At 38.7% G+C, this 27,937-nt stretch overlaps 1 protein-coding gene across 1 annotated transcript in view; it reads right to left on the bottom strand.

Annotated features, from left to right (window-relative positions):
- LOC138316737 (CD109 antigen-like) overlaps positions 1 to 19,265 on the bottom strand; it is a 491,941-nt gene extending 472,676 nt beyond the window's left edge. Inside the window, exon 1 of the mRNA XM_069258397.1 lies at positions 19,162 to 19,265. The gene's annotated coding sequence lies outside the window, so the exon portion shown is untranslated. The remainder of the gene's footprint in view (positions 1 to 19,161) is intronic.
- Positions 19,266 to 27,937: the final 8,672 nt, after the last annotated feature.

Here is a 27,937-nt window from a genome sequence, read left to right as displayed (position 1 = left end):
TAGTTGTTTAAAGATTTTAGCCTATTTGACCCCTGTGAATGAAGATCAATGTCATTTTTTTAAAACAAATATGGTAGCCATTCATCCCAGCATGTCACAGGCCCAATATCAGTTCCCTTGCCCTTATGGTTCTTGAGAAGAAGCCGTTAAAAGATTTTAGCCTTTTTGACCCTGTGACCTTGAATGATGGTCAAGTTCATTCATTTAAACAAACCTGATAGCCCTTCTTCCAAGCATGTCATGGGCCTAATATCAGGTTTCTAGGCCTCATAGTTATTCACAAGAAGTTGTTTAAAGGATTTTAGCCTATTTGACCCTTCTGACCTTAAATGAAGGTCAGGGTCATTCATTTGAACAAACTTGGTAGACTTACATACCAACATGCTACAGGGCAAATATCAGTCGTTTAAAGATTTTAGCCTTTTTGACCCGTGACCTTGAATAAAGGTCAAGGTCATTCATTTTATCAAACTTGGTAGCCTTTCATTCAAACATGCTGCAAGCCCAATATGAGTATCCTGGGCCTTTCTGTTCTTGAGAAGAAGTCGTTTAAAGATTTTAGCCTATTTGACCTCTGTGACCTCAAATGAAGGTATAGGTCATTCATTTGAACAAACTTGGTAGCCCTTCATCCCAGCATACTACATGCCCAATATTAGTACCCTGGGCCTTCTGGATCTTGAAAAGAAGTTGTTTAAAGATTTTAGCCTTTTTGACCCCTGTGACCTTTAATGAAGATCAAGGTCATTCAATTGAATAAACTTGATAGCCCTTCATCCAAGCATATTACAGGCCCAATATCAGGTCTCTAGGCCTCTTAGTTATTCACAAGAAGTTGTTTAAAGGATTTTTTAGCCTATTTGACCCCTGTGACCTTGAATGAAGGTCAAGGTCATTTATTTGAAGAAACTTGGTAGCACTTCATCACAGCATGCTACAGGCTAAATATCAGTACCCTGGGCCTTCTTGGTCTTGAGAAGAAGTCGTTTAAAGATTTGAGCCTTTTTTGACCCCTGTGACCTTGAATGAAGATCAAGGTCATTCATTCGAACAAACTTGGTAGCCCTTTGTCCCAGCATGCTACAGGCCAAATATCAGTACCCTGAGCCTTTCGGTTATTGAGAAGAAGTCGTTTGAATGAAAAGTTTACACACGACGGACATTGCACGGCGGCGGACCGTGCATGATGACAATAGGTCATCCTGATTCTTTGGGTCAGATGACCTAACAAGAGGCCCAGAGGGCCTGTATCGCTCACCTGGTTTGTAATGCCTAGGAATGTTCTGAATACAAGTTCATTGTTTCTTTTCTGAAGGAATTTGAATATTTACCTCTAATTCCCCATTGGGCCCCACTCTTTCTGCTCCAGGGGGTCAAAGCCAAAATTTATACAAGTTCTGTCAACCCCTAGGATGTTTCTGGGCCAAATTTGGTTAAAATCCAAGCAGAACTATATGACTATTAGCGATTTATAGGATTTACCTCTATTTCCCCTATTGGGCCCCGCCCCTCCTGCCCCCCGGGGGGTCAGAGCCAAAATTTATGCAATTTTCTGTTCTCCTTCCCCAAGGATGCATTTCTGGCCAAATTTGGTTACAATCCATGCAGAACTCTAGGACAAGTAGCGATTTATAGGATTTTCTTCTATTTCCCCTATTGGGCCCCACCCCTCTTGCCCCTAGGGGATCAGAGCCAAAATTTATACAAGTTCTGTTTCCCTTCCCCTAAAGATGTTTCTGGCCAAATTTGGTTACAATCCATGCAGAACTCTAGGATAAGTAGTGATTTATAAGATTACCTCTATTTCCCCTATTGGGTCCCGCCCCTCCTGCCCCCAGGGGGTCAGAGCCAAAATTTATACAAGTTCTGTTTCCCTTCACCAAAGGATGTTTGTGGCCAAATTTGGTTACAATCCATGCAGAACTCTAGGTCAAGTAGCGATTTATAGGATTTACCTCTATTTCCTCTATTGGGCCCCGCCCCTCCTGCCCCCCGGGGATCAGAACCAAAATTTATACAAGTTCTGTTCCCCTTCCCCCAAGGATGTTTGTGGCCAAATTTGGTTACAATCCATGCAAAACTCTAGGACAAGTAGCGATTTATATAATTTACCTCTATTTCCCCTATTGGGCCCCGCCCCTCCTGCTCCCAGGGGGTCAGAGCCAAAATTTATACAAGTTCTGTTCCCCTTCCGCCAAGGATGTTTGTGGCCAAATTTGGTTACAATCCATGCTGAACTCTAGGACAAGTAGCGATTTATAGGATTTACCTCTATTTCCCCTATTGGGCCCCGCCCCTCCTGCCCCCGGGGGGTCAGAGCCAAAATTTATACAAGTTCTTTCCCCCTTCCCCCAAGGATGTTTGTGGCCAAATTTGGTTACAATCATGCAGAACTCTAGGACAGGTAGCGATTTATGGGATTTACCTCTATTTCCCCATTGGTCCCCGCCCCTCCTGCCCCCAGGGGGTCAGAGCCAAAATTTATACAAGTTCTATTTCCCTGCCCTCAAGGATGTTTGTGGCCAAATTTGGTTACAATCCATGCAGACCTCTAGGACAAGTAGCGTTTTATAGGATTTACCTTTATTTTCCCTATTGGGCCCCGCCCCTCCTGCCCCCGGGGGGTCAGAGCCAAAATTTATACAAGTTCTGTTCCCCTTCACCCAAGGATGTTTCTGGCTAAATTTGGTTACAATCCATGCAGAACTCTATGACTAGTAGCGATTTAAAGGAAATGTTGACGGACGGACGTTGGACGGACGGACGGACGGACGACGGACGCCGCGCCATGACATAAGCTCACCGGCCCTTCAGGCCAGGTGAGCTAAAAACCATCAGATTTCCTTATTTATCTACAGCTTTGTTTATGGAATGCCAACAAAAGAGTTTGGTTTTCAACATAGTTGACATACAATTTACCGTTGATGAAAACACAGTATCCAATACAAGAATTCATCAAAAATTGACTGTTTGCATGATTTAAATACAAATTGTTTGATATAAATCTATATGAATAATTAAATACAAGAGGCTCAGAGGGCCTGTATCGTTCACCTGGTTTATAATGCCAAGTTATGTTTTAAATACAGGTTCATAGTTTCTTTTCTAAAGGAGTTTAAATATTTACCTCTATTTCCCCTTTCAGTTCCTGCCCCTCCCTCCCTCGGGGGGGTCAGAGTCAAAATTTATACAAACTCTATTCCCCTTCCCCCAAGGATGTTTCTGGCCAAATTTGGTTACAGTCCATGCAGAACTGTATGACTAGTAGGGATTTAAAGGATTAACCTCTAATTCCCCTATTGGGCTCCGCCCCCTTCTGCCCCCGGGGGTCAGAGCCATATTCAAACAAGTTCTGTTCCCCTTCCCCCAAGGATGTTTTTGTGGCCAAATTTGGTAAAATTCCATGCAGAACTCTAGGACAAGTAGCGATTTATAGGATTAACCTGTAATTCCCCTATTTGGCCCCGCCCCTCCTGCCCCCAGGGGGTCAGATTCATAATTTATACAAGTTCTGTTCCCCTTCCCCAAGGATGTTTCTGGCCAAATTTGCTTACAATCAATGCAGAACTCTATGACAAGTAGCGATTTTTAGGATTTACTTCTATTTTATCCTATTGGGCCCCGCCCCTCCTGCTCCCGGGGGGTCAGAGCCAACATTTATTCAAACTCTATTCCCCTACCCCTAAGGAAATACCAGGTATAACTATTGCCTCTGATACATTATGTACCCATGTACCCACATTCCAGAGAGTATTGATTTTATCTCATCTTATTTACTTGAGACTGTGATCAACACCAAAGAGAATGCATTACAACATACCATACAATAAACAAGATCACGGCCCAACGGCCTTATAACGGTCATTTTTAGTTGAATTAAATAATTATATTTTTCAATATGGTGATTTTGGCATTTAGTACATCGAGTAATGTTTTTGGGATGACAATACTTGGTCAGCTCACCATGTTAAGATCACTTCAGACAAGTTTCAGCTAAATTGCTCTGATAACAAGAGGCCTATGGGCCTTAACGGTCATCTGACTATTGGCACAATACAACATAGTTGTTTAAAGATTTTAGCCTATTTGACCCCTGTGAATGAAGATCAATGTCATTTTTTTAAAACAAATATGGTAGCCATTCATCCCAGCATGTCACAGGCCCAATATCAGTTCCCTTGCCCTTATGGTTCTTGAGAAGAAGCCGTTAAAAGATTTTAGCCTTTTTGACCCTGTGACCTTGAATGATGGTCAAGTTCATTCATTTAAACAAACCTGATAGCCCTTCTTCCAAGCATGTCATGGGCCTAATATCAGGTTTCTAGGCCTCATAGTTATTCACAAGAAGTTGTTTAAAGGATTTTAGCCTATTTGACCCTTCTGACCTTAAATGAAGGTCAGGGTCATTCATTTGAACAAACTTGGTAGACTTACATACCAACATGCTACAGGGCAAATATCAGTCGTTTAAAGATTTTAGCCTTTTTGACCCGTGACCTTGAATAAAGGTCATTCATTTTATCAAACTTGGTAGCCTTTCATTCAAACATGCTGCAAGCCCAATATGAGTATCCTGGGCCTTTCTGTTCTTGAGAAGAAGTCGTTTAAAGATTTTAGCCTATTTGACCTCTGTGACCTCAAATGAAGGTATAGGTCATTCATTTGAACAAACTTGGTAGCCCTTTCATCCCAGCATACTACATGCCCAATATTAGTACCCTGGGCCTTCTGGATCTTGAAAAGAAGTTGTTTAAAGATTTTAGCCTTTTTGACCCCTGTGACCTTTAATGAAGATCAAGGTCATTCAATTGAATAAACTTGATAGCCCTTCATCCAAGCATATTACAGGCCCAATATCAGGTCTCTAGGCCTCTTAGTTATTCACAAGAAGTTGTTTAAAGGATTTTTTAGCCTATTTGACCCCTGTGACCTTGAATGAAGGTCAAGGTCATTTATTTGAAGAAACTTGGTAGCACTTCATCACAGCATGCTACAGGCTAAATATCAGTACCCTGGGCCTTCTTGGTCTTGAGAAGAAGTCGTTTAAAGATTTGAGCCTTTTTTGACCCCTGTGACCTTGAATGAAGATCAAGGTCATTCATTCGAACAAACTTGGTAGCCCTTTGTCCCAGCATGCTACAGGCCAAATATCAGTACCCTGAGCCTTTCGGTTATTGAGAAGAAGTCGTTTGAATGAAAAGTTTACACACGACGGACATTGCACGGCGGCGGACCGTGCATGATGACAATAGGTCATCCTGACCCTTTGGGTCAGATGACCTAAACAAGAGGCCCAGAGGGCCTGTATCGCTCACCTGGTTTGTAATGCCTAGGAATGTTCTGAATACAAGTTCATTGTTTCTTTTCTGAAGGAATTTGAATATTTACCTCTAATTCCCCTATTGGGCCCCACTCTTTCTGCTCCAGGGGGTCAAAGCCAAAATTTATACAAATTCTGTTAACCCCTAGGATGTTTCTGGGCCAAATTTGGTTAAAATCCAAGCAGAACTATATGACTATTAGCGATTTATAGGATTTACCTCTATTTCCCCTATTGGGCCCCTCCCCTCCTGCCCCCCTCGGGGGGTCAGAGCCAAAATTTATGCAATTTTCTGTTCTCCTTCCCCAAGGATGCATTTCTGGCCAAATTTGGTTACAATCCATGCAGAACTCTAGGACAAGTAGCGATTTATAGGATTTTCTTCTATTTCCCCTAGTGGGCCCCACCCCTCTTGCCCCAAGGGGATCAGAGCCAAAATTTATATAAGTTCTGTTTCCCTTCCCCTAAAGATGTTTCTGGCCAAATTTGGTTACAATCCATGCAGAACTCTAGGATAAGTAGTGATTTATAAGATTACCTCTATTTCCCCTATTGGGTCCCGCCCCTCCTGCCCCCAGGGGGTCAGAGCCAAAATTTACACAAGTTCTGTTTCCCTTCACCAAGGATGTTTGTGGCCAAATTTGGTTACAATCCATGCAGAACTCTAGGTCAAGTAGCGATTTATAGGATTTACCTCTATTTCCTCTATTGGGCCCCGCCCCTCCTGCCCCCCGGGGATCAGAACCAAAATTTACACAAGTTCTGTTCCCCTTCCCCCAAGGATGTTTGTGGCCAAATTTGGTTACAATCCATGCAAAACTCTAGGACAAGTAGCGATTTATATAATTTACCTCTATTTCCCCTATTGGGCCCCGCCCCTCCTGCTCCCAGGGGGTCAGAGCCAAAATTTATACAAGTTCTGTTCCCCTTCCCCCAAGGATGTTTGTGGCCAAATTTGGTTACAATCCATGCTGAACTCTAGGACAAGTAGCGATTTATAGGATTTACCTCTATTACCCCTATTGGGCCCCGCCCCTCCTGCCCCCAGGGGGTCAGAGCCAAAATTTATACAAGTTCTTTCCCCCTTCCCCCAAGGATGTTTGTGGCCAAATTTGGTTACAATCCATGCAGAACTCTAAGACAGGTAGCGATTTATGGGATTTACCTCTATTTCCCCATTGGTCCCCGCCCCTCCTGCCCCCAGGGGGTCAGAGCCAAAATTTATACAAGTTCTATTTCCCTGCCCTCAAGGATGTTTGTGGCCAAATTTGGTTACAATCCATGCAGACCTCTAGGACAAGTAGCGTTTTATAGGATTTACCTTTATTTTCCCTATTGGGTCCCGTCCCTCCTGCCCCCAGGGGGTCAGAGCCAAAATTTATACAAGTTCTGTTTCCCTTCACCAAAGGATGTTTGTGGCCAAATTTGGTTACAATCCATGCAGACCTCTAGGTCAAGTAGCGATTTATAGGATTTACCTCTATTTCCTCTATTGGGCCCCGCCCCTCCTGCCCCCCGGGGATCAGAACCAAAATTTATACAAGTTCTGTTCCCCTTCCCCCAAGGATGTTTGTGGCCAAATTTGGTTACAATCCATGCAAAACTCTAGGACAAGTAGTGATTTATATAATTTACCTCTATTTCCCCTATTGGGCCCCGCCCCTCCTGCTCCCAGGGGGTCAGAGCCAAAATTTATACAAGTTCTGTTCCCCTTCCGCCAAGGATGTTTGTGGCCAAATTTGGTTACAATCCATGCTGAACTCTAGGACAAGTAGCGATTTATAGGATTTACCTCTATTACCCCTATTGGGCCCCGCCCCTCCTGCCCCCAGGGGGTCAGAGCCAAAATTTATACAAGTTCTTTCCCCCTTCCCCCAAGGATGTTTGTGGCCAAATTTGGTTACAATCCATGCAGAACTCTAAGACAGTAGCGATTTATGGGATTTACCTCTATTTCCCCATTGGTCCCCGCCCCTCCTGCCCCCAGGGGGTCAGAGCCAAAATTTATACAAGTTCTATTTCCCTGCCCTCAAGGATGTTTGTGGCCAAATTTGGTTACAATCCATGCAGACCTCTAGGACAAGTAGCGTTTTATAGGATTTACCTTTATTTTCCCTATTGGGCCCCGCCCCTCCTGCCCCCAGGGGGTCAGAGCCAAAATTTATACAAGTTCTGTTTCCCTTCACCAAAGGATGTTTGTGGCCAAATTTGGTTACAATCCATGCAGAACTCTAGGTCAAGTAGCGATTTATAGGATTTACCTCTATTTCCTCTATTGGGCCCCCGCCCCTCCTGCCCCCCGGGGGATCAGAACCAAAATTTATACAAGTTCTGTTCCCCTTCCCCCAAGGATGTTTGTGGCCAAATTTGGTTACAATCCATGCAAAACTCTAGGACAAGTAGTGATTTATATAATTTACCTCTATTTCCCCTATTGGGCCCCGCCCCTCCTGCTCCCAGGGGGTCAGAGCCAAAATTTATACAAGTTCTGTTCCCCTTCCCCCAAGGATGTTTGTGGCCAAATTTGGTTACAATCCATGCAGAACTCTAGGACAAGTAGCGATTTATAGGATTTACCTCTATTTCCCCTATTGGGCCCCGCCCCTCCTGCCCCCAGGGGGTCAGAGCCAAAATTTATACAAGTTCTTTCCCCCTTCCCCCAAGGATGTTTGTGGCCAAATTTGGTTACAATCATGCAGAACTCTAGGACAGGTAGCGATTTATGGGATTTACCTCTATTTCCCCATTGGTCCCCGCCCCTCCTGCCCCCAGGGGGTCAGAGCCAAAATTTATACAAGTTCTATTTCCCTGCCCTCAAGGATGTTTGTGGCCAAATTTGGTTACAATCCATGCAGACCTCTAGGACAAGTAGCGTTTTATAGGATTTACCTTTATTTTCCCTATTGGGCCCCGCCCCTCCTGCCCCCGGGGGGTCAGAGCCAAAATTTATACAAGTTCTGTTCCCCTTCACCCAAGGATGTTTCTGGCTAAATTTGGTTACAATCCATGCAGAACTCTATGACTAGTAGCGATTTAAAGGAAATGTTGACGGACGGACGTTGGACGGACGGACGGACGGACGACGGACGCCGCGCCATGACATAAGCTCACCGGCCCTTCAGGCCAGGTGAGCTAAAAACCATCAGATTTCCTTATTTATCTACAGCTTTGTTTATGGAATGCCAACAAAAGAGTTTGGTTTTCAACATAGTTGACATACAATTTACCGTTGATGAAAACACAGTATCCAATACAAGAATTCATCAAAAATTGACTGTTTGCATGATTTAAATACAAATTGTTTGATATAAATCTATATGAATAATTAAATACAAGAGGCTCAGAGGGCCTGTATCGTTCACCTGGTTTATAATGCCAAGTTATGTTTTAAATACAGGTTCATAGTTTCTTTTCTAAAGGAGTTTAAATATTTACCTCTATTTCCCCTTTCAGTTCCTGCCCCTCCCTCCCTCGGGGGGGTCAGAGTCAAAATTTATACAAACTCTATTCCCCTTCCCCCAAGGATGTTTCTGGCCAAATTTGGTTACAGTCCATGCAGAACTGTATGACTAGTAGGGATTTAAAGGATTAACCTCTAATTCCCCTATTTGGCCCCGCCCCTCCTGCCCCCAGGGGGTCAGATTCATCATTTATACAAGTTCTGTTCCCCTTCCCCAAGGATGTTTTTGGCCAAATTTGGTTACAATCCATGCAGAGCTCTATGACAAGTAGCGATTTTTAGGATTTACTTCTATTTTATCCTATTGGGCCCCGCCCCTCCTGCTCCCGGGGGGTCAGAGCCAACATTTATTCAAACTCTATTCCCCTACCCCTAAGGATGTTTCTGGCTAAATTTGGTTACAATCCATGTAGAACTCTATGACTAGTAGCAATTTATAGGAAATGTTGACGGACGGATGGATGGACGACGGACGCCGCACCATGACATAAGCTCACCGGCCCTTCGGGCCAGGTGAGCTAATAAAAATAATATTCCCATGTACGATACATCTAAACATCATGAGTCAAAGAAATCTAATACTTACCATAAGACTAATAGCTGTGGGTATCTATAAGATAGGTTAGAGCAGTACAGGATGAGAATTTCTCCCACAGGCCTAATGTATCCCAGAGGTCATACCAGATGTCAAGGTCAGGTCTGTTGATCAGATTTGACCACTGACCTCTGTGGTAAGGGGATAAGCCAACATTAAATCACACTAAGTTTTATAGTCCTAATTCTAATGCTCTTCTTCAATAGAGATTGCTAAAAATTGTAGTCTAGTTTAAAGTATTGCCTATTTTATATTCATGGCAGTTCCATGGGTATGTATTTATCTATTTGAAGTGCAATTAAGATGAGACACATACTTATTATATGTACAGATGTCTCTATCTCCATTTCAGGAATGTGTGGGCCCCATACCAGGGATATACATTACAAGCTGGCAGATGGTTTATTCCAACACTTTTAACAGTTTGGTATATTCAAATGAGTTCACACATACCTGGATACCAATCTAATAAAAAATTCAGACTTGTAATACTAATTTCGCTTGACTACAAAGCTCTACAAACTCCCTGTTCCGCGTCACAACAGTGATGAAATCAATGATTCCTTTATTGGGTTAAGAATTACTGGTATATACATTTAAAATAAAACTTTATTTTACTTTACATCAATTATGAAACAAGTTATACAACTTATGCATATCACATTCGATGGCCTGGATGTAAGCGGGTGAGAGGTCTTAGAGGGGGAGGAAACCAGAGTGACCTGAGAAAATTAACCCACGTGATTGGGCAGGTGACCTCTAACCTTTTCACGTAAGTGCCAGGGATCGAACCCCGGCCGGCTAGGTGAAAGGTGAGTGGCTTACCACTACATCACTGATCAACCTTAATATACCCAATAGAATGTATACACTTTTTGTAATAGAAATCGATCTATAAAAGCTTTTCTATTGGATTTCTTTAGCAAATTGATTAATGACTTTGTTTGTGCATAATGTTGTGAAAAGTTAGTCCAAGTTTTTATTTTAAGTGCCCTTGCTCTTATTGGGTCAACCATGATATATATATTTGTATGTAAAATAAAGAAATCTTTACACATTTATTTAACATTTTCACTGTGTCTAGATAGCTCTTCAGAATGTTTATTTGAAACGGATGAAGACATCATTCTTTATGATGTCATGTAACTATAGCAACAATCCAAACATTTGGATAACAAATCATAGATGCAACAAATAGACAAGAGATCCCAGAGGGATCTTGGCGCCCACCAAAGAATGATCTATGTCTGACAATGGAAAGAGGGATCTTTTCTCTGCTTTTCAAACTTTTGCAAACATACTACATATAAAATTTGAGACAGATCGCTTCAGTGCTTTCTGAGAAATAGCAGCAACAAACTTCAACTATCAAAATCCAAGATGGCTCCTTGGCGGCCATCTTGTTGATCGATCAGTCCCAAATCGAAATATGCACAACTATGGCCCAAGGGGAACCTATATATGAAATTTGAGACAGATTCATTCAATACTTTCTGAGAAATAGGGATAACAAACTTTAACTATCAAAATCCAAGATGGCAGCCTGGCGGCCATTTTGATGACCGATCGATCCAAAAACGCATTATACACAACTAGAGCCCTAGGGAACATACATATGAAATTTGAGAAAAATCCCTTCAGTACTTTGTGAGAAATAGCGATAACAATCTTTAACTATCAAAATCCAAGATGGCTGTCTGGCGGCCATTTTGTTGACCGATTGATCCAAAAACGCATTATGAACAACTTATTATAATAGAGCCCTAGGGGAACCTACATATGAAATTTGAGAAAAATCCCTTCAGTACTTTCTGAGAAATAGCGATAACAAACTTTAACTATCAAAATCCAAGATGGCTGCCTGGCGGCCATCTTGTTGACCGATTGGTCCCAAAATACAATATGCACAACTATGGCCCTAGGGGAACCTACATATGAAATTTGAGACAGATCCCTTTAGTACTTTCTGAGAAATAGTGATAACAAACTTTAAGTATCAAAATCCAAGATGGCTGCCTGGCGGCCATCTTGTTGACTGATTGGTCCCAAAATACAATATGCACAACTATGGCCCTAGGGGAACCTACATATGAAATTTGAGACAGATCCCTTCTGTACTTTCTGAGAAATAGCGATAACAAATTTTAACTATCAAAATCCAAGATGGCTGCCTGGCGGCCATCTTGTTGACCGATTGGTCCCAAAATGCAATATGCACAACTAGGGCCCTAGGGAAACCTACATATGAAATTTGAGAAAAATCCCTTCAGTACTTTCTGAGAAATAGAGATAACAAACTTTAACTATCAAAATCCAAGATGGCTGCCTGGCGGCCATCTTGTTGACCGATTGGTCCCAAAATACAATATGCACAACTATGGCCCTAGGGGAGCCTACATATGAAATTTGAGACAGATCCCTTCAGTACTTTCTGAGAAATAGAGATAACAAACTTTAACTATCAAAATCCAAGATGGCTGCCTGGCGGCCATCTTGTTGACTGATTGGTCCCAAAATAAAATATGCACAACTAGGGCCCTAGGGAAACCTACATATGAAATTTGAGACAGATCCCTTTAGTACTTTCTGAGAAATAGCGATAACAAACTTTAAGTATCAAAATCCAAGATGGCTGCCTGGCGGCCATCTTGTTGACCGATTGGTCCCAAAATGCAATATGCACAACTAGGGCCATAGGGAAACCTACATATGAAATGTGAGACAGATCCCTTCAGTACTTTCTGAGAAATAGCGATAACAAGAATTGTTAACGGACGGACGGACGGATGGACGGAAGGACGGACGACGGACCACAGACAAAAAGCTTTTTTTAATAGCCCACCATCTGATGATGGTGGGCTAAAAATACAAAATTTACTGATATCAGAATCAATATCATGTATGTTACATCAGTTTTGAATATAATCATCTATTTTGAATAAACATTCTGAAGAGCCGTATATATAGACACGGTGAAAATGTTAAAATTTGAGACAAGATAACACACATGCTCTATTAATCGCCCAAAAGCACCATGTTCCTCAAATATTTATGCAACAGATATGAGTGTGTCATATTGTACATGAATCATGAAAAGTACTTTAAATTTTCTAAAAGATACAAATCTTTGTCAAAACTAACCAAAAGGTAGTAAATTATTTAGAAAATGGCCACTTAATGCCTGTTCCAAATGCATTTGAATAACTATCTACACAATCTAGGAAAAGTTTGTCGAGCACAAACAAGTACAAGATTCATTTACATCAGAAAATATGATAACGGGGTGCTCTGCATGGGCACCTACCAAGTGTTAAAGAAGTCCCCGGCGACGGTCACATGACCATGTGAGACATGAGCGCCAGTGCTCCAGATATTTCTTTTTTGGAGGGGTGTGTAATTGTACTCGCACTTTTGAAAATGGAGGCGCACGGGCGTACAACTCTGACTTTTTTGTGAACCCAAAAGTTACCAGAGCTATGTTAGAAATGTTATGTAGTTACAGTATAAAGTAATCGATGACAAGCTTTGAAGCTATATATTTATATTCATATATTTATATATATATATATAAATACAAGAAATAAAAACAATAACGGCTCAGTCAGTCAGCACCGAGTTACGTAACCATTTTAAAATTGGTTTATAAATCTGAAAATCCACACTGCTTTTTTTGTAAGACAGAGATAGAAACAATCATAAATATATTTTGAAAATGCCGCAAAATACAAATTTTTTTGAACACTTTGAATTTTTACTTGATGCATTATTTATTCCTTTTTCTTTCAAGAAAGAAATTATCCTCTTCTGTGTAACAAACAATATAAACAAGTAATTTTATAATTATAAAATTGATAATTTGATAACTAATCATGAAACAGTACATTTATAGATCCAGGTGTCTTCAACAAAACCTGTCTGTATAGCATCATTGAAATCTGTTTTAAAGAAAACTATGATATTCAGAAATATATTATTAAAAAGATGTTTGTGAGTCTCTATTTAAGCACTTAATCCTGGAATGACTAGAATGAATTAACTTGAATTATGAACACAATAATTCAACATTTTTTTTTTTACGCAGTTCAGTTTCCTTCACAATATGGCTGCGGTACTTTCACTACTCGTTTAGGAGGCGAAGGAGACAATGGCGAGGGCATTGTCCTGATATCAGTGGTCAAACCTACAGCACGAGTAGGTCTCAGGAACCTTCGGTTCTGACGATACCGCTTTCCATTAGAGTTCTGTACAACATAAGAATGTGGTGTGTCATGTTTGTATAATACAGTTCCAGCTTCCCACATATTTGACTTAGCGGGATGTCTGATTAACACACGATCACTGTTGTAGAGTGGTTTGAGTGGTGTGGCTTTCGCGTGCTTATCAAAGTTCCTCTGTTGTTTTTCCTGACATGATTTTAAGACTGGAATATGTAGCAACGTCTGTGGTAGATGCTTAAAGTGGAGCTGTTGTAGGTAACTTTGACTTCAGCCGTCGACCGAGGAACATTTGTGCTGGTGACAAACCCACACCTTCAATGTTGGTGTTACGATAATCAAACAATGCCAAGTATGGGTCTTTGGCTTTCTGTAGGAGGCGTTTTACAGTTTGTAACATTGTAGGAGGCGTTTTACAGTTTGTAACATTGTAGGAGGCGTTTTACAGTTTGTAACATTGTAGGAGGCGTTTTACAGTTTGTAACATTGTAGGAGGCGTTTTACAGTTTGTAACATTGTAGGAGGCGTTTTACAGTTTGTAACATTGTAGGAGGCGTTTTACAGTTTGTAACATTGTAGGAGGCGTTTTACAGTTTGTAACATACGCTCAGATTATCCATAGCTTGAGTATGATATGGACTGGTTGTAGTATGCTTGAATCCATATTAGTGTGAAAATTCTCTGAATTCCCCACAGTTGAACTGAGGGCCATTATCAGATATCACCTCATCAGGAATTCCGTATTTAGCCATTACGCTTTTCACATGGCTTATCACACACTTTGAAGTAAGTGTCTCTAGTTTGAAATTTCTGGCCATTTAGAAAAATAGTCAACTGAGAGGATGTAATGCTCACCTTTGAACTCAAACAGGTCCATCCCGATCTTTGACTATGGTTGGGTAGGTATTTCCAGTGCAATCATGGGTTCTTTCGGATTTTGGTTTTGGTATTTAGCACATACTTCACACGATCTGATTTTTTCCTCAATGTCACGTGTCATTCCCAACCAAAACAGCACATCTCTGGCGCAATCCTTACATTTGGTTATGCCTAGATGAGATGAGTGAATTATGTCCAACATTTCATTTTTCATAGATTTTGGGATCACAAGTTTGTGGCTTTTGAAGATGAGCCCATCAAGGCATGATATCTCATCATGAAATGTCCAATAAGGAGTAATGCTGAGGGTACCTTATTTTTGACATCAGGCCACCCATCGAGGACCATGTGCTGTAGCTGATTGAGCTCCTCATCTTTTGCTGTGTGATCTTGTAGACGTGTGTACATTTCTGGTGAAACTGGTAAGTATGCTGTCAGGTGTAGCTCGTTTACCTGAAGCTCCGTAACTAATGGCTCCTTGGTTTCCTTAAGAAAGGAACGACTGAGATGATCGACAATAAACATCTCCTTGCCAGGTTTATAAACAACGTTGACATCATAGTTTTGCATAGCTAATAACAGTCTCTGTAGCCTCCGGGGCGTTTGTAGTATGGGTTTTTTAATATTGACTGCAAGGGTTTGTGGTCAGACTCAACGGTGATCTGTTGTGCATAAACATACTCGTGAAATTTCTGACAGCCATAAAAAATAGCGAGTGTCTCTTTCTCTATCTGCAAAAACAGTTGTTGTGTCTCTGTCAAGGCGCTAGAGGCATACGCCACAAATTTGTTGTCTTGCACAAGTACAGCTCCTAATTCTTTACTACTTGCTTCAATGGATAGTGTTATTGGCTTACTGCAGTCATAGTACTGCAGCAGCGGTGTTGACGAAGCCATCTCGATGAGCTTGTTGAAACAACTGTCCTGCTCAGGACCCCAGTGCCATTCAGTATCTTTTTCTAAAAGTACACGGATCGGGCTGCTCACTTCAGATAACTTTGGCATGAATTTCGCAAGATATTGTATAAAGTTTGCAGTTCTTTCACATTGGTGAGTTTCTCCATACTCTTGACAGCATGGACTTTCTCTTGGTCTGGCATAAGACCATCTTTAGTTAACAAATGTCCCGTGCAGGTCATTTCCGCCTTACTTATTTCACATTTGTCAGCCCTTAATTTACTTAACATTGAACTCGCGAGCACGTTCCAACACTTTTCTAAGACGCTGGTCATGTTCCTCCTGGGATGTGCCCCAGACTAAGATGTCGTCAATGATTGCCTCAGTACTGTCCAGATCTTCAATCATCTCTGAGATGACTCTTTGAAATACCTCAGGTTCACTTTTAACACCAAATGGTAGACGTGTGTAACAGTAACGGCCAAAGGGTGTGTTGAAGGTACACAACTTTGCGCTAGCCTCATTGAGCTTGATTTGCCAAAATCCTGACACTAAATCCAACTTACTAAAAACCTTTGTGCCTGGCATCTGTGACGCGACATCCTCAATGCTTTTCAAGGGATAATGTTCACGCTGAGCAGCTTTGTTGAGATCACAGGGGTCAATACATAGTCTGATTTTTCCGTTTTTTTTTCCGTTCTGTCCAGTTCCTCTTTCACCTTTTCTCTAAGAGCAATAGGCATGCGCAGTGGAGGATGTACAACTGGAGGTACAGATTCATCAATCTGTATGGAATGTTCTCCAGGCAAGCAACCGAGGCCTGTAAACAGATCTGAAAATTCACTGACTACACCATCAGGCACCTTTTTAGAAGGTGATAGGGTATAAATCCTCTTAACTAACCCCAAATTCCTACATGTCTGAGCGCCTAACACTGCTTAAGAATCCAACGCGACTACATAAAACAGAACATCCTGGACTGGATTGTTGTTGTATGAACATGACATCTTTGTAGTACCAACACACTCAATTTGATGTCCTGAGTACGATACCAAGGGAGTACTGCATTTTTGTAATGGTTTATTACTGAGTTTTTTGCACAGTTTCTCCGATAAAACGTTGCATTTGGCTCCTGTATCTAACTGGAAGTTTACTGGGTTGTTGTTTACATTAACCGTTTCGAGCCATTCAGAGTCTGAACCGATTGAACCAGTTTTTATGTTTGAAGTGTTCCAACAAACAGTACATCATTGATATCGCTATCTTCACTATCAAAGTCAACAATGTTACAGTTCTTTGACCTGTTTTTGGTTCTACGTACCTTCTGGTTTTTCTTTTTAGACCTGCATGCTACAGCAAAGTGATTTTTCCATTCACATTTATCGCATGTTATTCCATTCGCTGGGCATTTCATAGGCTCATGGCTCCAAGCACATTTTCCACACACCGGATATTGTTGTTGCGAGTTAGAGTGATTTCCCCTTGCTCTGGGTCTGTTCGATTTGCTTTCCGCATTTATTCTACTAGTGTTTCTATTTTTAGAACCATGGCGTATTATGTTAACAGTCTTGTCTAGCTAACTTCCATAGTCTTTATCTGAGCTAAAGATAGTTCTTGTGTTCTCGCAAAGTTTACTGCTTTATCAAGAGTCAAATCGGAACCTTCAATGATACATTTTTCCCTTATCTTAAGGTCTTTTGTCCCGAAGACAATCGCATCAGGGATCTTAATGTCCTTTTCTTGGTGACTATACACTCTTTTGCTAAGATGTGTAAATCAGTGAGGAATTGTTCAAATGTTTCATTCTTCTTTTCTTTTTCACTGGAACTTGTAGCGTGAGAACACTTTGTTTGTTTTAGGATGCACAAGGTCTTCAAATTTCCCAAAAATCATAGCCAAGCTTTTCTGTCCATCAGCGGTAAGGGTCCACATCGAATGGATGTCCCTCCCTTTATCTCCTACCAATATCATGAGGTAATTCACCTTCTCGGGCTCAGTTTTTTTTTAAGAAGAGGGCCGTCGAACCAGAAATCTGCCAGCCGTTTGAAATTTTCCCATGCCACCACGAGATCTGTTGCTTCCCAATTCATCTTGGGTGTTCCGGCCATATTTGTTGTGTCCATCATGTAGACTAAACTCTTCTCTATTCACCTGATGTAAATTATCTTAAGAGTGGTGATTTAGGACTTTGATAGAGTTCAATTCTTCTGACACCATGTTACATTTACGACCCGGACTGGATCTTAGTAGAATGCCAGTGACGTCATTTATTCAACATGTCATACAGTACTGTGTATCACGTGACATATTACACTATAGCTAAAAGGAAGCTAACTAGTTAAGCTAACCTTGGCATGAATATACAACAATACCCCTGAGGAATCAGCCCAACCATCCATATATATATAAATGTAAAAATAACATTCTTTGACCCAATATTTATGGAGCATCAATATCAAAAGATGCCAAATAGTTAAAATCAATCTACATTTGTATATATTAGATGATATCAGGAAAATTCAAAGAAGAAAAAAAAAAAATTTAAATTGATGTCATGTACAGTAAAAAATTTGAGGTGTCAAAGCATTTGTCCACGTACTGTTGGTAACCATACATGTGAGGAGTAATATTACTACTGTGTATGTGTGCTACTGTCACTGGTCTACATAATGGACACATGTAACCTTATAGAAGGTAGAGTAGTTTATAGGTTCTAGGTCTACTCACCAGTTAGAGTGCATGTACTAATGCTATCGTCCTGTATATCAAATAATGTAGAGTGAATAGCCACCCTCCAGTTTGGGGTCTACAGTAGTATGTTAAAACCACAAAGCTTTAGACATATCTCCGGCTACACATGCATGACATCATTAGGCTTTCAAAACATGAGTATATACATGTGTAAAAGTATTGGATTTATCCGTACTTACGCTCGGTGTTTTCGTTATGTCCTGCGTGATGAACCATGTGTTGTGATCAAGACTCCATTTGTTGTGGGGATTTTCCCGATTGGGAATCCCGTTTCCGGTTCATACTTATGTAAATTTTGATTGGCTGTTATTTTTGATTCATAGTCCGCTCACCTGTATAGCTTGAGCACGTGCTGTTCATGGCATATTATTAAATTTGGGTATATAGCCAGGTGTTTTAGCTTAGTATAGGGAGTTTTGACGGAAGCTTTCATGTAACTGGTCAGCTCCATTCTCTATCTTCAAGGTAATTATCCCGATATTATGTAGGGTTTTTCGGCCGTAGACCTCAAAATTACTCCGGGTTGGGTGGTTGTATTCCATGTAGACAGCGCTAGGTAGTATTTAAAATGTGGTAAATGTTAATATAGTGAACCCCAGGGTCGGGAGAAGGGTGGTCGTTGGAGTCGGTAGTATTAAAATATAGTGTGCTGTGGTTGCTCAATTTAGGACTGTATTGTTTTGGCCATGTTGTCTCGCTGGTGAAATGCGTTCTTTGTAAATATTCTGTGATGTTCTGTATTTCATCTCCATGTTTAGCCATTGTGTCTTGTCTATAATAAAATGTTGAAATTTATGAATTGTGTTGTCGTCCGTTGACCTGTAGACCTAGCCAGTAGAAATCGAGACGGAACCACAGAGTTGACGAACCTATAAAAATCCACTATACGAGGTTAAATTGCATATCGTTGACGAACACTGAAACTTTTACACATGTAACTGGCGGGATTTCAGTCATCTGAAAGAAAGGCCTTTACAGACTTTGTATTGTCATTTCCAACACTTATGCCAAATACAAATAAAGATAATTAAATGAAATACAGTTACCTTTTATCTTGGACAAACTTCGGGTGTTCAACAACCTGCAGACTCCGATTGATAGAATGACAACAACAACACAAATATATATGATCTACGTATAACACCCAATGTGTTCCGAATGGTCAGACTGGAAAAAATATATGGCAAGCATATGACGTAGGTAGAATTCAATATGTTCCGAACGGTTTTAAAGCGATATGGCAAAGTGAAAGTAGGCCGAAGAGCATGTTTGTTTGTTTGTTTGATTAATTAACGTCCTATTAAAAGCTATGGTCATGTAAGGACGGCCTCCCATGTATATGTTGTGCGAGGTGCGTGTTCGCACGCAATAGTATTGCACGCAATAGTATCGCACGCAATAATCATTGCGTTCGCACGCAATAATTATTGCGTTCGCACGCAATAGTATTGCGTTCGCAAGCAATAGTATTGCGTTCGCACGCAATAATCATTGCGTTCACACGCAATAATATTGCGTTCACACGCAATACTTTTGCGTTCGCACGCAATTATTTCATTTATTTCATGTCCGCTCCCAGCCACCGTACTTTTGGCCTTGAGTTGAGCGTTCGCCCCTGTGAGGAAGGCTTTGGGTTCTGTCCCCTGGCCGAGATACCCCAAAGTTTATAATTTGGGTTCTGTCCCCTGGCCGAGATACCCCAAAGTTTATAAAAGTGGTAGTTTCTGCTCCTGCTTAGCGCTCAGCAAAAAGGGAGTTGGACGACTGGTTCGCCCGTTGTCAGTATAATGTGACCGGGTGTGGTGTGTTGCTCGGTGTCTTCGGCGGCATGCTTCAGTGATATAGCACTATAAAAAGGGCAAGAGTTCCACTATACAAGAAGACACAACATGAATATACCGCAGTCCCCTAAAACACACACCTCGCAGAACATACATGCAACACATCGCATACATGGGAGGCTGTCCTTACATGACCATAGCTGTTAATAGGACGTTAATTAATCAAACAAACAAACAAACAAACCGAGCAATCTTAGTTTTTGTTTTACGTCTTCAGGGATTGCTTTTTCTTTGATATTATTGCATGACTGATAATACATTCACCTGAAAAAAATATATCTCAACCTGTCAAGTTGACTGATCGTGCCAATTTGAAGTGTTGTTTTTTTTTATCTAGATCCATGTATTGAAAAAAATACCCCGATTTCGATAGCCAATATTTCGGAAAAATAAAAAGCAAATGCTTCTAAATATGTTATAATTCTTTTTATCACATAATCCGCCTGATATCCAGTGATTTCGCCCGTGTAATATTTTTGGATATTTCACTATAGTGTAATATGACCTGGAGCGATTTTCATTGGCTGAAATTTCATTGTTTCGTCAAACAGAAACAATAAAAAGACGTCAGGAAAAATGACGTAACGTCAGAATTACGATGACGGCAGGAAAGATTGAATCTTGCTTTGGTCATGGGGTGATGAAACCGGATTTCTCAAGTAGTTGAAAAGTATATTTGACGTCATAATATATGTATGACGTCGCATGATTGTTTCAATAGACGGAAACGTCACATCCGAGCCGGATTTCTACTGCTTTATATAATCGACTGTTAAAATGTGCTGTTGGACCGGTGTGACGTCACACCTACAATTCGTGAGATCAATGCATGGTTTTGAGTCACTGGGTATAACAAAACAGTTATCGACTGGGTTTTCACCGTGTCCAACCGTACTTTGGAGATTGCGGTTGAAGTAACGCAGAGTTTGCGGTTATCACCGGAAGGTGATGGAAAATTGAGAGGGTAGGTCCACAAAATTGTCAAATAGCGAAATTCTAGAGAATCTATCAAAAAACTGAGTCGCTCACGGATTGTAGCACACATTGAAGAATTCAGGGCATGTTTCGCATATTGTCGATGTTTTTTGTGGAGTTCAAACACTCCACGACAAAAAATCGAAACCGGATTTTTTTGTAAACAAATCAAAATTTCATAATGTTTTAATCCATATTATTTTATATAAACACTTTCCATTTGTGTGTTGATGTTCTAAAAACACCCCGACTGAAGACATTTGTTTGTGTCAAGAAATTTCCATGAAATACTGAATTGAATTTTTGAAGGATGAAGTTGCGGTTGCATAAAGCAAAAAATGGGGGTTGCGGTTTTTGGTCATTCAATAGCTATAATGGGCGGATGATATTTGCCATTTTCCATGACCTCAGAGTGTTTTCGTCACATTCGGCAATATTTCGAAAAATAATCAACCGATTTTAATGATCGATACATCGTTTTTTTAGAATTCTGTTTGTCGTAACAGAATCAAGGTAATCAGACAAGAAACAAAAATGTTTCCTTCTTCGGCATTAGTAAAAAAATTTCCCACGACGACGTCCCTATTACGCTTTAAAAAAATCTACGCGTTTTATATGCTAAATTTAGATTATGTGAACATGACTAAGAAATAGCAACTGGGCGAATGAAAAAAATCCCTATGAAATCATAGACTATGTAAAAAATATTTGGTGGTGGAAAATGAAGAGCACTTCTTTTTTCATTGTTCTTTAAATCAGCAAGCAAGAGTAAGATGTCTTGCCAACTATAATATAAATCAAAATCTCTCCGATAAAGAAAAATTAATTGATATTCTAAAATCCGAGGACAACAAATATATACGTGATTCATGCTTATTTATAATACAGTCGATGGAACTGAGGAGAGTAGCCTTGCTCGCTATATAAAGTGATTCGGATATTATGTATATGTCAATATGTCATTAATGTGTGATTTTGTTGTTGTTACTGTCTTGTTATTTGCCATCAAATTACTTGTGTAATTACAAAAGCGCAATAAAATAAAATTGAAATTGAATTGAAATAAAAAGTGACGCCAAAATGCCAATAATTTTACTAGTGTCTAAGAAGGAAAATTTTCCGTTTCTCAACCGATATCAATGAAACCTAATTATAAATTATACCTTAACAACACTTGAATCATTACTAAAAAACGATGTAAAAAGATACACAGTTGACTGGCACCTATTATAAATAATTTAGTAATCGATGCAGTAAGTCGAAAAGGGGGATAAGCTGCACCAGATGGTATCATTTCGTCCATTTAGGACTCATCTGACAATCCGCACTCATAAACCCTACTTTATCCCAACCGCAACAATCAATGACGTTACTTTTTTACTTTACATTTTCCGCAACCACGAAAAACTACTTTATGTCAACCGCAATAATGACGTTACTTTTACCGACACATTTTCAAAATCGTATCTCTCAATCATCCGGTATTAGATTTAGAAAATCTTTTGAGAGGCTGTTTACAAGGGTTCGAAATTATAATATAATTAGTTGATATTGGTCTAGACTCGATTTGTAAAGCAGCATGAGATCATGAACTTGACAATTGGCGAAAAGTGGCAAAAATTATGCACTGTACGTAGGTGTTTGAAATACTGGGGCCATACCGCTTCCCGATTTTGGATATATCATCTCTGTTCTCCGTGCACACTTCAGATTTCTGAAAAAAGCTTCCTGATGAGAAATATGACATTTTCTCTTCCGACTTACCTCCGTTTTCCGGCTCATAACCGCAAACTCTGCGTTACTTCAACCGCAATCTCCAAAGTACGGTTGGACACGGTGGTTTTCGGGCAACAGATGATTTGTTGGACCCTCAGACAAACTGTTGGCCTCGGCCTTCGGCCTCGGGCAACAGTTTCTCTTCGGGTCTAGCAAATCATATGTTGCCCTCAATCCCAGTCGACAACTGTATACTGTTACCGCTATATTACCCAATCAAATTCCCAAACTCTCCACGTCATTAGCAGTCAAAAAAAAAGTCCATTGAAATAAACATAAAATCGTAAGTAGGTTCCTACACTTCCAAAATTTTAAACAATATGTTCCATCTTTAGGATATTCAACATTTTAAAATCAAAACTACAAATATTGTTGCGTATAACATAGAACAACCGGAGTTTTTCATTCCGGTAGCACTTTAAAAGTACATGTACACACAAAAATGCGCATTGCGTCATTACGTTATGACGTCGTTCAGAACGACGTCACAATACTTGTTATACATATCTCTACACCAACGGGAGTTATAGGAGAATTAGGATCTCATAAATTCTTTTTGTTGGTAAGGTTATATAGTGTCAGTCCTATGGAAATATTCAGTGATACAAACTCCAGATTACGTGAATTTGACTTAATACGAAAATCTTGTAGATAAAAATCTGCAGGACACAACTCTTAGTTTTCGAACATGCTTTATTCGATTTTCATAAGATTTTGCCAGTAAACCATTAAGAACAGTGATGATTTTCAGCAATAAAATTTTTATTTTATTTCATAATCTTAGTGAAAAGTATGTAACCACTATGGATGCAGCTTCATAATGGAAAATAATTTCAAAAAACTGACCTATCCAAATATTTGATAAAAAAACCACTTCAATCTCATTTTGGAAAAGAAAAGCTTCATTAAAATGGTTACAAACGCCGAAGGATTTTGCAATCTGATGAGTTACAAAATATTCATATTTTTAATAGTTCAACTTAAGGACTTTTATAGCCAGTTTGAGAAGTAACGAAGAAGCAAATGTCGCGCATCTTTCTTCAAACATGCACTGTATTACTTCCCTCGTATTTTTGCTTGATTTGAGTTCTCAGTAATTATATCACATTGGTTTTTTTTCTGGAGTTGTTAGTAAAGGTGGGATCGCAAAATCCGCCCACGCTCCCATTTTCTTCAAATTTTGCAGTGTTAAAGGTCTAAGTACATTACTACTTTATATGTGCTTTAAATTATTTTTTTGCATTTTTTAAAATGGCATAAATGGCCTTAAATGATGTTTTCTAACTTGACTTTGGGTATGTGGCAAGGGGACCCCTTGTGTCCACATTTTGAACATATATTTCATTTTTTTAATAAATTTTGTTTATAAAAGATACTTCATTCTTTATTTCATACCCATTTGTAATGATATTACTGATTATTTTTACTACAAATTGATTTTTCAAGCAAAAACAATTTTTTTGGCAGGATAAAAATTGAGGACATTGGGTTTACTCGAAATATTTGACATGTTATCGATATCGATTTTATCCACACTTTTAAACCATCTTAAAAACATGCTATAGGTATAATCTTATTGCAGATACTTTTTCAAAAAATTGAAATCCGGGAAAATAGCATTTAAGAAGCTTAAATGTAGCTAGAAGAATTTTCTAAAAAAACTAACATTTATACTGTAAAAAATAGTAAAAACCTAACAACTAGATATGCTCTTGGGTGAAACAAATAGTTCCTTGTTAAATATCAGAAATCAAATAATTATTAGAAAGAAATATATCTTCGCCAGCAATTCAAACTAAAAAGATACAAGATTACTCATCCCTCTTATGTAGGGAAAAACTATCTTATATTGAATTAACAGATCAAAGACAGAAACAGAGTTACGTTTGATTTCCAAATAAAATAGGTTTAATCTAAAAAGAAAACCAGCACCACAAAGGCTACAATCTTAATTTTGAATCAGAGGACCCTTATTTCGTTACAATGACAAAAAAGTATTTAAAACTCTTACCATCTCATTTGGCATACCCCATAACACATATGTACCAATATTCATTAATATCTAATAATATCTAAATTTCAATCATTTTGTTTCCATGGCAACTAATCTTTTTGAAAGTAATACCATGTTAGTCAGCATACTCCATAACCCATATATACCATTTTGCACTTAATCTGACAATATCTAAATTTCAACCAATCAGATGCCGCCATTTTGTTACCATGGCAACCAATCTTTTTAAAAGTTATACCATGATATTCAGCATACCTCGTGACCCCTATATACTAATTTTACTTAATTCTGACATCATCTAAATTCCAGTCAATAAGAGGCCTCCGTTTTGTTACCATGACAGCCAATATTTTTAAAGGTGTTACCATGCTATTTAGCATTTAAAAATATTGCTACATACACTAACTTTCACTTACATTGGACTCTGGATTTATAAACTGGAAATGTTTAGCTAGGTATACTAACAAAGAAGTAGTCCGTTGCTACATGCACTCTCTATTTTCAAGTCACTCAAAAACTGTTTTCCCGGATTTCAATTTCAAAACTAATTTACACACAGACAGAAAATGTCATCAGAGTATTTTTAATGCGGGGTAAAATTGTGAAAAAACCCGTAACAGCGTTGAATGAGATGACAAAGAGCAATGTTTCGATTAAGTTTTTTCCTAAAAATGTTAATTTTTCGTAAAAATAGTATTTCAAACTAAATTCCGTCAAAAATCTAAAGGAAATGACTTAAATATAAAGTATACAATCTACTCGAATGATTTATGAATAAAAAAAATGTAGAATATTTAACAAAGGCTAAGCTATTTTGGCATGTTAAAATACGAAGAATTCAGGCCCTTTGGGCCTTTTTAAAATCACAAAAGGAAAAAGGTAGCGTCACTTGAAAGGGACAGCTAGTAGTACTATCGATATGCAAAGTTTCAAGAAAATTTGGCTGTGGACAGTTTCTATGGGATTTTTAACATTTGCTTGAACACCACCTTTGTAATGTAACCTGCAGGGATTAATCATTAATAAACTTGTTTGAAATTAGTATGGGTTGGGAGCAATGTTTAAAAAAGTGACATTTGTTTCCTTGTTTATTTTACATATTCTAAGAACATCTATTTAAGATTTCTAGAAAGGATTATCATTGGTTCCTTTTACACCGGACTAAAAATCAATCCCTAAAGTGCTATAGCATGTGATCGTGTTTGTCTTTGTAAAAACGCCCGACGATCTAGTTTGTCTACACCCAAAGGATTACTTCTATATATACCCTATATCTTTAAACATAACTGTGACACACTATCCTGTATAATTTTTACACAATAATATGTCTATATATCAAATAATATGATATCTCGCTCATCTTCCATCATTTAATATAATTTATGATTTAAAAAGAACACTTCGATCTCACTTAAAAAAAGTTTCGTTATGATGGTTACAAATGCCGAAGGACTTTATAATCTGATGAGTTACAGTTCAACTTAAGGACTTAAGCCAGTTTGAGAAATTTAGTCAAATTAGTATTAAATGAGGATTTGATCGACCCCATGTCTGTTATATTTTGGCATATCTTGATATACATGTAGTTGTCTCTTTTAGGCGAGAATAGCCATGCACATAGAAAATGAATTAATAACTGTTTATTGTTATCTCAGCGAGTAAAAGTAAAATGTTTTACTTGAAAAACCTTTAATTAACAAGTTTTATTTCAAAAGATTCACCCAAAATGAGTATCAATGGAATTGTTGCTTATTACATTTTCTTTTTCGTAACAATCCAACAAAAGCTTATTGGGATGCTACAAGGATATATTTATGCAATTTTCATGTTGACATACTTTTTCCCTGTGTTAATTACAACTTATGTTTTTACAAACTGTGCAATCCTTATATTGTTTTTTCCATACAGTAATTTTCTAGTATCTCGTTGTAAACATTGAAGTTTATATTTGGCTTCAAAGTTGACAATTAAGCAAATATGCCTATCTTTCTGATATTTCGGGGGGTTACGAAAATGTTTTTATAAATTTTGAATTGTGGCGGCTTTTTTTCTTGTGTTAAACAAAGTCACATCTGTATGAAAATCAAAGAAACAATTCTGTTGAAACTAATTTGGGGTAAAACCCTATCTTTACTGAAGTATTGGTAATGACTGATATGATGATGGCTATAGGTAAAAAAAGAGAAATATGCTCTTTACTCAGATTAAATTTACTAGTAGAGTGTTATGCTGTACATCATCTAGGATGCGTCAGTTGCGAAGTTTTTATACGGGAGTTATCGCTCTAGCACTGCTATATTATAAAACTTAAAGTTATATGTGCCATAACTGTGCGATAATTTTGACATGCTATTTTTCATCATTAATTGATTAAAAACCATAAGGTTTGATGAATAAAGCTGTAAATATCATTCAAATGGGTCCAGATGACGTATAAACGTTAGTTATAACACAGAAATGTTGAACTGTAAAATTGTTGTTTTTATGCCTTAAATATGTTTAAATGAAAACATACCTGTAGAAGTCACTTTACAATTACTAAAAACATTGTAAAATGTGTAATGAAATTGTAGACCACAATTTGGCTTCATGGTCTGACCGTATGTACGCATTTCACTTCACTATTGATGTAAATAAATGATTTTTGGCAGTACTGCCAAAAATCATTTTCAACTCTTATTTGTACATGTAAAATTAAAACCTATGCATTTAAAGCACTGTAATTTTCAAAAAGTTGGTAAATTTTGGTGATGAATAACATATTAAAAGCTCATCTTGATTCGTGAGTATGAAAAATACGGCACATGTAACTTTAACGTCTCATGCACAATTATTTCTTAAAACCTGTATAACAGCTTAATTAATCGATACTAATTCTTAATCATTTTCTTTGTTTCTATGTTACCTATAAATGGTTAAATTGCCCTACTCTATTTGATCTTCTCTTCTAATGGTTAAACTGCCCTACTCCATTTGATCTTCTCTTCTTATGGTTTAATTGCCTTACTCCATTTGGTCTTCTCTTCTAATGATGCAATTGTCCTACTCCATTTGGTCTTCTCTTCTTATGGTGAAATTGTCCTACTCCATTTGGTCTTCTCTTCTAATGCTGAAATTGTCCTATCCATTTGGTCTTCTCTTCTAATGGTTAAATTGCCTTACTCCATTTGGTCTTATCTTCTAATGATGAAATTGTCCTATCCATTTGGTCTTCTC

Source organism: Argopecten irradians, chromosome 2 (assembly GCF_041381155.1).
Source record: "Argopecten irradians isolate NY chromosome 2, Ai_NY, whole genome shotgun sequence".
Taxonomy (NCBI): Eukaryota; Metazoa; Mollusca; class Bivalvia; order Pectinida; family Pectinidae; genus Argopecten; species Argopecten irradians.
This window is presented reverse-complemented; position numbering and strand designations above follow the sequence as displayed.